A 13101-nucleotide genomic window follows, 5' to 3' on the forward strand; every position below is an offset into this window, starting at 1 on the left:
GTTCCTCTCAGGTTGGGTTAGGTTAATAAACTCTTAATGGATTGTAGATGTAAATTTGAGTTTGACTGTATGTTGGCTCTGTGATGTGTGGCCTGTCCAGGGTTCACAATGTAAAATTGTGTCATGTCAAACTGTGTCAGCTAGGATTGGCTCACAAGCCTCAAAGGATAAGTGGTATAGGAAATGGATGAATATTCACACAAACACACACAGCCAGAGTTTCATTGTCATTTCTTACTTCCGGATACCCCTTTGATATCAAGGGGTTTGTAAATTAATCTGGTGATGACAGGCTACTGTTAAATAAACCAATGAATAAACTAGCTTCATGGCACCTTAGCGATTAAATGGAAACTTTATTAAACTGTTATAATTAACACATTATATCTTATTTGTTTAATCCATACAAAGAATAAAGGGTAAAAATGAAGAACAAATATATTGTGGGAGTAGAGCTGGGCGATTAAAAAATAGAAATAATTATCGGGATATAAAGTAACTTTTCCTAGACAGAAATATAAGACATGGTCGATATAACGTCGATAGAACTCATAATATCCACGTTTGGACAGGCAACACGAATGGCTAATGATAATTGAAAGGCGCCGGGCCGAACCAATCATGTGGCTGGAATTGAGTTACAGCCCCGTCAGGTTAGGTTGAGGCACACAGCACGTAGGAGTAGCAGCACATTTGCTAATGTTTGGGCTGATGCATCGATGTGGACGACGCAGAGACTGAACATAATCATGTTTCCACTACTTTCATCGTTTCGCTGGTTTCCACCACTGCATAATTAGAACCACCGCTGCTTCAAGACCAGGACAGACCTCATTCAGAGACTCTGTTCCTCCTCACTTCCAGATTAGGAATCAAAGCCGTGTTTTAACATCATTCTTGCAGAAGAAGTGACGCTCCATTTACGCAGGAACATAAATTTATGAATTCAGCAGGTTTTTACAAAGATCAGTTTTAAATGTGAGTGATTAGAAAAAACAGAGGAGCAGAATCACTTGTTCACTTGAGCAAAGTAAAGCACCTCAGTTCAGTGGTGATGATTTATATCGCGATTTATATCGATATCGAGTGATGTGAAAAATATCATTGTAACAAGATTTTTTCGCCATGCCCTATGTGGGAGAGAAAATCAGCAAACACACATATATCATATCACATGTTGCATTTATGGTTAAAAAAAACATAAACTTTTTTCACACAGTATTAAGCTCTTTATCGCAATAATGGTGAATGCAGAGGGAGTGTACTGTGTTTTGACAGTATCTCTGATGTAAAAAACGATATGCAACTACATTTTTCCCTTAATTGACAATTAAAGTTGACTCGAAATAACGCATCAACGGTTAAACTGTACTTTAACACATTAGAGACCATGTAGTGGACTGGCTTCGGTTTCACCTCTCTGAAGAGCCAGCTTCATCATGGCTCTCCATGTGGTTGTAGTTATTGGCTAATAGTGCCCTGCTATTAGATGACACACTGAGATGGAGGTTTGTTTCATGTGGTGAGCACAGGCAGTTACCGCCCGGCCAAATGATTGGTGTTTGACATGCTAGGTGAGGATCATCCAGTTGAAATATGCCCACTGTTTGTTGTCGAATTGAACCACAAGGAGGTTTATAACATGGGCAACGAGCTGATTCTGGCCTGTGCATCCACAGAAGGGTAGAACAGACACAGCTGTTAATATATCAAATGCTTATTATGAATATACTGTATGCGGTTGCACACAAGCAGGTGTTAATATACTTTACAGTGGAGAGAAGTACAGCACTGACTTTAAGTGTGTATCAGTGAAGACATAAGATCGGTTAAAGAACAAATGTGAGTAAACATCCAGTGATCCTCATCCAAGCTCATATGTCTTAGCCTATTGTGTAAAGAAACAAGCAGGTCTCATTTGGCTCGGCTACTGTGGAAATACTTACACTTTATACAAATGCATAGAACAGTGTCCTCAAGCAATCCTGCTCTACTTGCACAACAGCAGTTACGAAAGCATAGGGCTGAAAACAGTGTGAACTCGCCCTGCCCAACGCGCTCACAATGCTGCCTCACATGTCACTCACTCCTCAAGTCTAATTTTGAGACTTTGGAGGCAGGGACAGTGGCAGATGCTACCCTCTTTTGATTGGTCTATGATCTTCTAACCACCTTCTGGGCAGCAAAATCATCGAGAATATGTCAGGGAAATGTTGGAGTTGGAGAAAAACGAGGTACATTTAGCCAATTCTGTATTACAATCAACACAAGTAAATAGGGGAAAGGGGTAAGACAGGCTCGTCTAAACAATGTACCCTCGCAAGAATGGTTTAGCACTGGCAGTTACTGTTCTTGCGCGTGTATCATATATGCATGGTTTTTACACGCCTGCATTTTGTGACTAAATAAATGGAGATTCAGAACAACATATTGGAGCGATTCAGCCGTGTCTTACTGCATCTACACATTCCTATTCATCCAGAAAGAAGCTGGAGTGGCCATCTGTACAGGATGTGCCTGCATGAGTGTCCACTATTAATCATCTGTAGCTCTTCATTGTTGTGTGTTGTGGTTGTCTCAGGGTCGTCCTTTCAACAGGGGCCCGTTACTCCATTTACTCCCATGCAAGCACACAAATCATGAGCAAACACAGGACACACCTCTGCAAAGAGAAAGTCATGCAAGTTCCTATATGGTCCAGGAAGCCAGAGACACCAAATAATACATGACAAACACACACACACAGACGGACATGTTGGATAAAAGACGTGGACCCCAACTTAGTGTCTCAACAAAAGAATATACAGCGATTGTTTTATTGATGAGATGAAATAAGATATTAGGAAAATTTGATCAACATATTTCCCTGTTTTCTGATGTAAAAAGACCAAATGAATAATTTAGAAAATAATGAATCCCTAGTTGCAGCCTTAGTCAAAGACCTTAAACCTAAACTTTGTCTTAAACTGTTGATTCATTCAGCTTATAATCATTCTTCAAGGTGTTGTCTTACATCAATTAACATTTAAAAAGAAAGGAAAAAGAGAGACACTTGCTTTCATACATCTTGCTGATCTTGAGCCAGATTCAATATAGCTACACTGCAAACATACAATTTAATGTGTGCTCCAAGCCCTTGGTCGATGTGGACAGTTTTTGTTTTTAGTGTTGGAGATGAAAGGCACGACTGTGATACCTAAGCCAAGTTCTGGATTCAGCAAAATCACTTTGCTGAAGTTCGGGAAAATGACGTCTTTCCTCAAATATGAATAAAAACATCACGTCTCAAGTGACAGTGTGATTTTTGTTCTGTGCTACCAGTGCCTTTTTCGGTGAACTATCCCTATAAGAGCATCTTCTTTTCCGTTTGGTTTATTGTCAGGTGGCAACTAAAGCATTGAAAATATGCCATAAGTATTCTAAGATTATCCGGCGGTGCTGTATATGAGAACACAAATGTCGCAGTGAGTTGCTGTGGTCATTCTCCAAGTTTTTCCTGCCAGCCCTCTAGTGGAAACTCTGGATAGTGTCCTAGTGAGTCCAGGTGAGAAAACAGCAGGATATTGTCTGGATGACTCAAAACAAGTAACCACAGAAAATCATGAATTTTGATGAGATCCATGACGAGATACTGGAGGAGATGGCGGCGCGCTCCGTAAGGCTTGACGCGCTTGGTGAAGCGCACAGTGCGAATGATAGAGACAAAGAGAGGAGTGGTAAATTACTGACAGAGCTGCTCAAAACTGTAAATAAATAACTTTTCATGGTCTAAACATGTAACAGGTGTACTTAATGGAGCTGTGTCTCCCAGGTGTCTGCCCCAGAATTGATGGCGCTGCGGCCAGGCTGTGCGCCTTCTCCTGGCTATGGAACTGTTCCGTAATGCATCAGTAGTCAGGGACTGTATATATTAATTAGTGAAAGTCATAACGTCATCCCAGTATTAAGGTATTACATCGCATGTAAGGAATGTCCACCATTTCCTCATATGGTTGAAAATCAAATTGGTTCTACCTGGTGTTGCTTAAAGGGATAGTTCACCCAGAGATGAAAATTCATTCACTCATTATCTACTCAACACTCTGCCGATGAAAAGGTGGGTGATGTGTTTCAGTCAACAAAACACTTAAAGGGCCCACAGGGATTTAATTTGAGGTAGTGGTAGCTCTAAGATGATATATCAGGGGTTTTACATCAAAAAAACTGCTGCAATGTGTATTTCTATGTCCTCTCTTCTGCCTCTCTCTGTAGCTTCAGACAGAACAGGCTGTTCTGCCTGCCTCTTGAGCCCTGCCTCTGATTGGCTGACTGCACATTGAGTGACACGCAACCAGGCCTAGCACCAGTCTCATTCTGGCGCAATTACTTTGGTAAACATAGCTGAAAGTCACGTTGTTATGTTTGCAGCTATAGAAGACCAGCCACATATTTACAGTCGGTTACAACAGGATGTTTCTGAAGGGTAAGTTACACAGTCCTCATGTTTGTTCAAGTTTTAGCAGGACAGTCGGCCAATGTAGGAGTTACGTCCCGAGTTACAGTAAGGGGTTTCACAACGGAGTTTCAATACGGAGTAAGAAGTAATGTTTACGTAACTCCGTACTGAGCACAGCGTCACGGCAAGTCAGAAGAAATAAAGTTGAACTACTGGTCTCGAACAGTGACGTTTTTAGGATGAACTGACACATTCTCTTACTTGCATCCCTCCGAGCTGCAGTGTTTCCTCAGTGTTGTTTTTTTGTGATTAGCCTTTGGTAGCTAACAACCTGCTGGCTCAGCAGCATCAGTGTAGCATTGTGGAAAGAGGTTTGCTGCATCCAAACCTGTGACCATGTGGTTGTTGTCTGTGTGAGAAAAGTACAGTGCAAACCCCAGCCTAACACACATCTGTAGACAGCTTGGGGAAAAGTTAAGATAGCCCGTGGAGTGTCGGGCCACATCTGGATCTCACTGGCAGGGCTGAACACACAGGCCAAATAAAGGCCTCCTTCCACTGCACAGGACTGTCAACAGACCCTCCACCAGTGATGAGGGGGATAGTATAGGAGGGAAGGAGAGGGAGGGAGATAAAGAGAGAGAGGGGGGGACAGGTACCATCAGGGAAGTATAAGAAATGGGAGAGGACAAGGGAAGGGGAGGGAGAGATAGAAAAGTGGCACACAAGGGAAAGGAAGGAGGATTAAGAAGAAAATGACATAGAAGGCAGAAAGAGACGTTTCCGTATAAGGAAAGTGTAATTTGCACATCAACACACCCCACACTGGACCCACCTCCATTCATGGTAAGAATAGCTCAACAACATCAAATAGCTTGTCGACAATAAACACATCACTGCTACATTAACGGATAAAAAGCACTGTAGGTCTCCCCCCTCCTGCTGGTGCTCTGAAAAAGCTTAATTCAACCCATGCAGCATCACACATGCGGCCTCCAAACTCATCTGCATCCTTTACAAACATAGTCTCATAGACAAACAAAGCCATCAACACATCTAGCATTCAGCTATCTACTAATTCAGGAAGTCTCTGTCTGTCTGTGGAACACATATCTCATGAAACGTTTATCTTATCTGCTTCATATTTGACAGGTGTATTGTTAAGGGCCCAAGTAAGTGCAGTGTCAAATTTGGTGTAATCTGGTTCAACAGTGATCAGCACTCTGAAGCACTAATTGTACAGTTAGGGCTTCTGCATACTGAGTCCTGAAACCAGTCTTGCCGTAGCTCAATTTCTGCAGGTCACTTTTACAGTTTCAGAAAGAAAACTGCAACCAGCGTCACCACATGCCAAAAAACAGCCCTTTCCAACAGAGAGGTTTATAATTGACACTGCACTAACATCAAACTACAAGAACAACCTCTCAACTCGGCCTCCGGATTACTGCCATCTGGTCTGACCAACATGACTTCAAAATAAAAAGGGAGGGTGCTGTAGTAGGAGCATTAAACTCTAAACAAACTGCCTACCTTAACTATCCTGTCTCGAGACACCTGCATTCAACTTGCAACAGAACATTTTACTCCTATGTTTATGTCTGAATATGTAGCTGCAAGCAGCTGGTAGCAAAGCATTTTGACTGGAAACATGGGGAAACAATTAGGCTGTCACTGGGGTGGTGAGCCTCAAGGGTCATTGTCTCGAATCGAACCAACACATTGTGGTTGTGTACATTAACACTTTTTATACACTATATTTATGTGGGACTCTTTTGTGGAGCCGGCAGCATGCAACAGTGCAGCATCTATTTTTACTCTTGTTGTTGAATTAAAAAATGTTGGAATAAAACCCGACAGAAACACAGGTCTGACACTCCACGAGATGAAATGTTAATTACTAAGTCAGTTCTGAGCAACTGGCTCAGGAGGAGTGTATGTTTGTGTGCCGGTCATATGCCGGCTTCAAATATGTATGTGTTTTTGTAAGCTGCACATCCTTTTGAACAAGAAACAAGAAATAAAACTAATGCAACTGAGTCACAAGAATAATATATTTAATTATAAATGGAGCTTCCAGAAAATTCATGTTTTAGTGGCTTGCTTTTGTACCAATTATGTAGTCTACTATTGCTCTTTGGTATGTTTACAATTTATTTTTAGTGCGTACATGCTTGAGCTTTGTTTACTGGGGGGGGTTTACTGGTTACAACCTCAGGCGTTTCCTCTCTCTCATCTTCTTTTCCTCCTCCAATAAAGTCACTTCATTAACTCTTTCTTTTCTCATCAGCAGCAAACTCTTTAAATACTCCCGTTTAAAAAAGATACACAAGAGAATTTAGGCGCTTATGCAACATCTCTGTCAGGGTTACAAATTCAACACAGTTAAAGATGAATTCAAACATGCACTTGAAACATGTGTAGAACTAAATGTTCTTGTTGTGCACCTTTATTCACTATGGGCCTGTTAGTCCTTTTTTAACCCTGTAAATATATATATCAAAAGGACACAGTTTCCTCCAACAGTACTCACTAAAGAAGATTAACTACTTCCCCTTTCCCTCTTTGACTTATCCCAACCACTCCAAATGTTATCACAAACCTCTCAGCGTCACATTTCACTGTAAACCTTGGATTACTTGCTCTTTGCACCCCAAAGAGCTCAGCTAAGTGTAACCAGAAGAGTTAGAGATAAAATACTGATAAATCATGCAAGGTATGATGAAACGCTTTTACAAAGATAGGAAACATAAACGAGGGACACAGCCTAAAAATCTGTTGTACAAAGTTGTAAAAAGAAACACACGGTTTGTTTTGTCTGAAAGGTCAACTAGAAATACTGCCATGTGGTTGTATGCCACCACCAACCAGTGCTGTTTCAGTCTACATAAGGTTTTTCCCAGACGGGTATAAGGTGACTCTGACCTTAAGAAAACTCTGTCTGATCTTTGGAGAGCAGTCTGCGCATTAACACTATGTTGGCAAATCTTAATTCACGACCTCTGCCACATGTTGAGCCCTTTGTCAGCTCTCTCGTTCCTCTGAATCAAGCCTGTTAGGCAATGCAGTGGTGAAGTGATGTGGCCAACTCAAGGAGCTCGTCCAGCGTCAAGGCCATTTAAGAGAGACTCCCATTTCATTGTGACGTGAGACTGATCTTTCCAGAGTTTTTCAGTTGGTAGACATACCAGATACCCAAATTAACGTGTAGAAGCACTAAAAAAAGTGGAATTTTCTTGATATGTCCCCATTAAAGTAAAATTCCGTCTCACTGAGCTTTGGAGAAAAATGCACAGAGTTTCCAATATTCTCCAGAAATCATCCAAAGTGGCTGCATGCGAAAATGCAAATGTTTGAGTCAGTTGCTGTGGACATTCTGTGGAGTTGCTCCTGCCATTCACTGTGAGAACACAGGATTCACCAAGAGAGAGCGGGGGCGTGTTGATGATGCAATGAACGCAAAACTGAAAAAAGGACATGCACCTATCTCATGGTGAATGCCGATGCCAGTGTTGATGTGACGTAAACAAAAAAACAAGAACAGTGTAGTGGAATTTATCAGTAACTTCCTGCCTTCGACATGGGGCGCCACAGCTCAGACTTCTCTGTTGTTGTGAAAGGCGTCTGAGCAGACAATCTCCTGCTGCAAACTCAGGACAGTTTCTGGACTTCATAGCTGTAAAAGCCTTCCAATTCTTGGATTATATTTCATAACTGATTTGCACTTCAAGAAAAATAAAGAAATAGTATTAACCTGTGCAACTGTTGTCTTGGTGCTGCTGCAGAGAGAACATTGTCTTAAAAGACGAAATACCTGTGTTGGCAGCATTTAGCTTAACATCTTGCCATATTAAGATCAAGACTTTCTCGAGGCAAAAAACACACATCGTTCAAATAGATAAACATGGTGGATTTACAGCTTTTTGTGGCCAATGAATCCAGTAACCAGTTTGTCCATTACCATATCTACATTGTCCAAAAACACATGAAATAACTCCAGCCTTAACTGAGAGTCACCTTACAGTTCATAACTCAGTGAACGGCAGGCAGCTCGAGAGCAAAAATGGCAGGACACATGGAATTATGGTCCGACCTCTGAGCTCATGGATTGAGTATTGTGTTACCAAAGTGCCAGGGCAAGGACAAGTGGGGAAGTTAGATCAGTGCTCTGTACTACCGGTGGATCTGCCAAATTAAATCAATAAAGGAGAATGGCATTTCCTCCCACCTTATCTGTGTCTGTCGGGGAAGGAAACATCGGCGGGAGACAGCGCTCTTTCCTCTTTGTATTTCAAATTAGCTGGAAAAATTCTCAGGAAACTGAGCTCAACTATTTCTTTCTTCCCTTTGCCTAAACCTCAACATGTCTTCTGCATCTACTTCTTAGCCTTATTATCTTTTTCATCACTCACTTCTCCTCTCCGTCTCTCCATCGCTTTGTGTCTCCTTTTCAAGTCTGACGTGTGTCAGACTTCAGAATGATGCTCCAGCAGCAACCTGACCTATTTTTACATCAGGCTGCAGCCACCGATGCCGCAGAAATGCACGGTGCCGATGTGAACATTACAACAGGCCACTGGAGCACTCACCACATGTGATTGAAAAACAAACACACGCATACTATATATGCTCACACAAACAAAACACACACACACTCTGAGTCATGAGTGGAAAACCTCAGGATCCTAACAACAAACTCTTTGCCCATTTAGGGTCAATCCACAGTTAACTGTAAAATAAAAGTTAATCCAAACTGCTGCAAATGAACAGCCCTGTCATGATGGAGCAGCAACGCATAAAATTGAAGAGTATGTACCATGATGAAATCACACAGTCCACTCTGTCTGTCTAACTGGTGTGGAGACATTTGTGGACATTGTGCCTATTAGAACCAATGGCAGGTTCCAGTCCAGCTCACCATCAGTATCCAACATTTACAACAGTAAAGGCTCACTCTATGTCTAAAATGTCAAAAACATTTAAAGTCGTTTTCGTACTAATACTACTATACAAATACTTCGTCGTTGTACTGTTGCTGTTTAAAGGCTTCTTGAGTACCCTCCTTCTATTTGTTATACGTACAGGTAATGTAAAACACATATATTAGCTCAAATTAGTCACAGAGGACATATGACATACTATCGTGCAATATATTTTGTCCATCCATCCATCTATCGTTAACACTGCGTATCCTTTGAGGGTTACGGTTGAGTTGGAGCCAATCGCCTCGGACATTGGGCGAGATGCAGGGTACACCCTAGACAGGTCCCCAGCGAATCAAAGGGCTGACACATAGAAACAAACAACTAATCACAATCACACCTACGTACAATTTAGTCTCTAGTTAATCTAACCCCAATCTTCATATCTTTGGAGGAAGCTGGAGGAAGCCAGAGAAAAATCAAACAGGCACAGTGAGAACATGTTAACTCTTCCCAGTGGTTTACAAGACCAAGAACAAAAAACAATAGTTTAAGTTTCAGGCACTGAACACATTTTGCTTAGTGAGTGATGTCCAGGGACTCTACACTGCTCATCATCCGTGACCTCTGCCCTGTGATTGCCGCCAACGTCAACCAGGGTAGTGATTGTTCAGTGTTTAATGGGAGGAAGCGATAAACAGCCCAGACTGCAGCAGATCTGACCTATTTAACTCCCTAAAAGGACTTCTGCAGGACTCACAGCTCAAAGGGCACTCACACACTTTCTTTATGCCTTTTGTTTACAAGGTGAACAAGCTGCTAAGGAGGTGAGAGGCAACTGGATGTGGCATGAGAACTGCCATAACCCCTGGAGGAAGTGTTTGTGCTGCACAGCTTCATATCAGCAGAAACGGCTTTCGAGGAGAGTCAAATCTGCGTTACCAGCCTCAACTCGATTTTAGTAAAACCTCCTGAAACTGGGGCACTGCTTGCTTGAAAGCAACTCTCCCACTCATCATTATTTAAATGAGGATTTCATCCTCCTCCTCTCATCTTCTCTCTTCTTTCGCTCTCCTCTTCCTCTGGTACCCCACCCCCATGTGCCATGAGCCCGCAGGGCTGTGGTGGAGTGGGTGGGATGGAGAGAAGATAAAGGCTGTGGGAGGCTGGGTGCTGCATCAGAGAGCTTTCATCCTCTCTCTGCGGGGCTGTTGCATCATTGGGAACACACAGTGAGCATCTGCCGGGATAACCCTAACCCAACAGAGCAAGGACACCAGGACTATGCACCACATCCATCACTCCCTGCAGTTAGAACACATTATTTTCAGATATACTATGATATATTACATATATATATTACATTTGTTTGGGGCTGGATAATGTTACTCAAAACACTTGAATTTGGATTGGATTCTTTTCAGCCCCGTTTTTTGATTGAAACTTTGCTTCCTTACTCTCTGCTTGTTAGCATAGAGATTCCATATAGAGATTATCGTCATAATGTTACTCACAACTATCCTTCATTTCAAAAGTTCCAAGTTTTTCTTCTTATGAGTCCTTAGAAATACAGAGAAACACAACTGGGTGGCTCCACTATGAACAAACTTTAATGACTCCCATGGGGGAGTGTTAGGTAAGTGCAGCAACAGAGTATAGATGAGAACAGACTTAATAAAGGGCACTGATCAAAATATCAAACTGTTCCCAAACTCCTCTTTTCAAAGAAGCACAACATACAAAAAAAACGACCTGTTTGGATTAAATTAATTTTAGTGCAAGATTATTATTGATTAAGGGGTTGATAAAATAATGATTAAATTGAATACAACTCATTTAGCTAGTGGATACGATCGCTAACTTCTATGTGTATCCTCCCCATGAAGAGAGAGACAGAGCTGGGATCGGGAAAAGTAAAGTAAAATAGATGGTAAACTACCAATTGATAGGAAGAAAGAGCATGAATACAACACTCTTTGCTTTGTCAGGTGAGTTCAGTGCAGCTTTGTACACAAGAGCATGGCACACACACCCACATATACATTGCAATGACAAAAACTATAGGAACATGTTGTAACTACAACGAGCCACTCCCAGCAGTCTCATTCACCAACCCACTCACACGCTGAAAAGGCACATCTGCACCGTTCATCCCATCATTCATTCATCTTCATTGGGATATTTGGAGAGAAGAGGTGGGCGTGGTGTGGGCGTGGTGTGTGTGTGTGTGTGTGTGTGTGTGTGTGTGTGTGTGTGTGTGTGTGTGTGTGTGTGTGTGTGTGTGTGTGTGTGTGTGTGTGTCTCCACAGGCCTGTTGAAACCTGATGGATGAGGTTCATGTGTAAAGTGTTTTGTTAACATGCACAAAGATACGAAGATAATGAATTCAGATAAAAAGCTGCTGCTTTTCTATACTTTTCTATACAACACACGGACACCAGTGTCGGCTCTTATCACCATAACATTTCTAGACATCTTCATCTGTGTCTTCGGTGTGTATGACTTAGAATTTTTCTAAATCTTTGCATCTGTTGCATTTTAGAAGACTCATCAAGCTCCCTTGCAGTGAATCCAGCAGGGGATCGCCATGCAGTTTTCTCACACTAGATTCTCCTGACTTTCTACAGGCTTTATACCAGGAGGCCAGGCGGATAAAGTCATCATATAATAATTTAATAATAAATAACACTGTATTATAATAATAATAATCTCGAGGCTCTCAATGGATTGCCTTCACACATGCACCTCCTCTGGAAAAAGTGCAGCGAATCTCTGAAGCTCAGTGCATGTCTGGAAGCAGCTATAGAGACTCACAAAGACGCACACAAACAGAAATCTGCCATAGGAGAAAATTTGCAAAAATCTGCCATTTTAAACACATTTCCAGTCATGTACAAATGTCAGGTATGTTTTAACAGTCAAGTAGCCTGTAAAAAAAAAAACTACGGTCACGCCAGCCCGCAAATCACTTTCTGTGAACAGATCAGAGATTTCAGATGTGAATCAGTACACTAACCAGTGGTCACAAAAAAAGTTAATTCAGCTGTCAGATGACCTGTTACATGTTGAGACAAACTTCTTCTACTAAGTGACACAGATGTATCTCTTAAGCAGGAGTGGCAGGATAAAAAAGCTCAATGCTCGTGCATGGATTCACAGTTGTAATTACTATAGCTGAGAAGTGAATATAAACAAGTTGGGTTTCAGCTGCACAGCTCAACACAACAGGGGTCTCCTCACAAAGCCGGAGCTGCCACAAGAAAGAACATCCTTGGTAATGGACTCCACTACTGCACGAATAACTCAAAGCCAAAACTGGGAAAAAAACAAAAGACTTTAATCTAGAACTACATTAAAATTTTGTATGTAAAGCTTTATTCACATAATCGCATTAAAGCAGAAAATCTACTCCCACCATAGAAGAGGTTTAAATAATTAAGTTTTAAGTTATAAACATTTTCTGCCTTACTTTTATAAACTGCCATTGTTTATTTCAAAGTGTTTCCAGCACAGACAGAGATTCAAATGTCCACATGTGATGCTTCAGGGTGGAAAATTTAATTTTCTATCAAATCTAAAATCCCTCTCTGAGTTTTGGTCCTCTGTGCATCATCATACACTGCAGTCATGCACAAAAGCTTCCAATTACAGTCTGAGGTAAACCTTCTCCTGAAACTCACAAACAAAAGCTGGATTTGTTTTCTCTGCAAAGTTAAAATAACTCCTCAAAGGGTGGATCACCACCGC

The 13101-nt window shown here is 41.5% G+C and overlaps 1 protein-coding gene across 3 annotated transcripts in view; it reads right to left on the minus strand.

Annotated features, from left to right (window-relative positions):
* Window positions 1-13101, minus strand: part of myo9ab (myosin IXAb) — a 129449-nt gene that overhangs the window by 72450 nt on the left and 43898 nt on the right. The window lies entirely within an intron of this gene.

This window comes from Platichthys flesus, chromosome 6 (genome assembly GCF_949316205.1).
Source record: "Platichthys flesus chromosome 6, fPlaFle2.1, whole genome shotgun sequence".
Lineage (NCBI taxonomy): Eukaryota > Metazoa > Chordata > Actinopteri > Pleuronectiformes > Pleuronectidae > Platichthys > Platichthys flesus.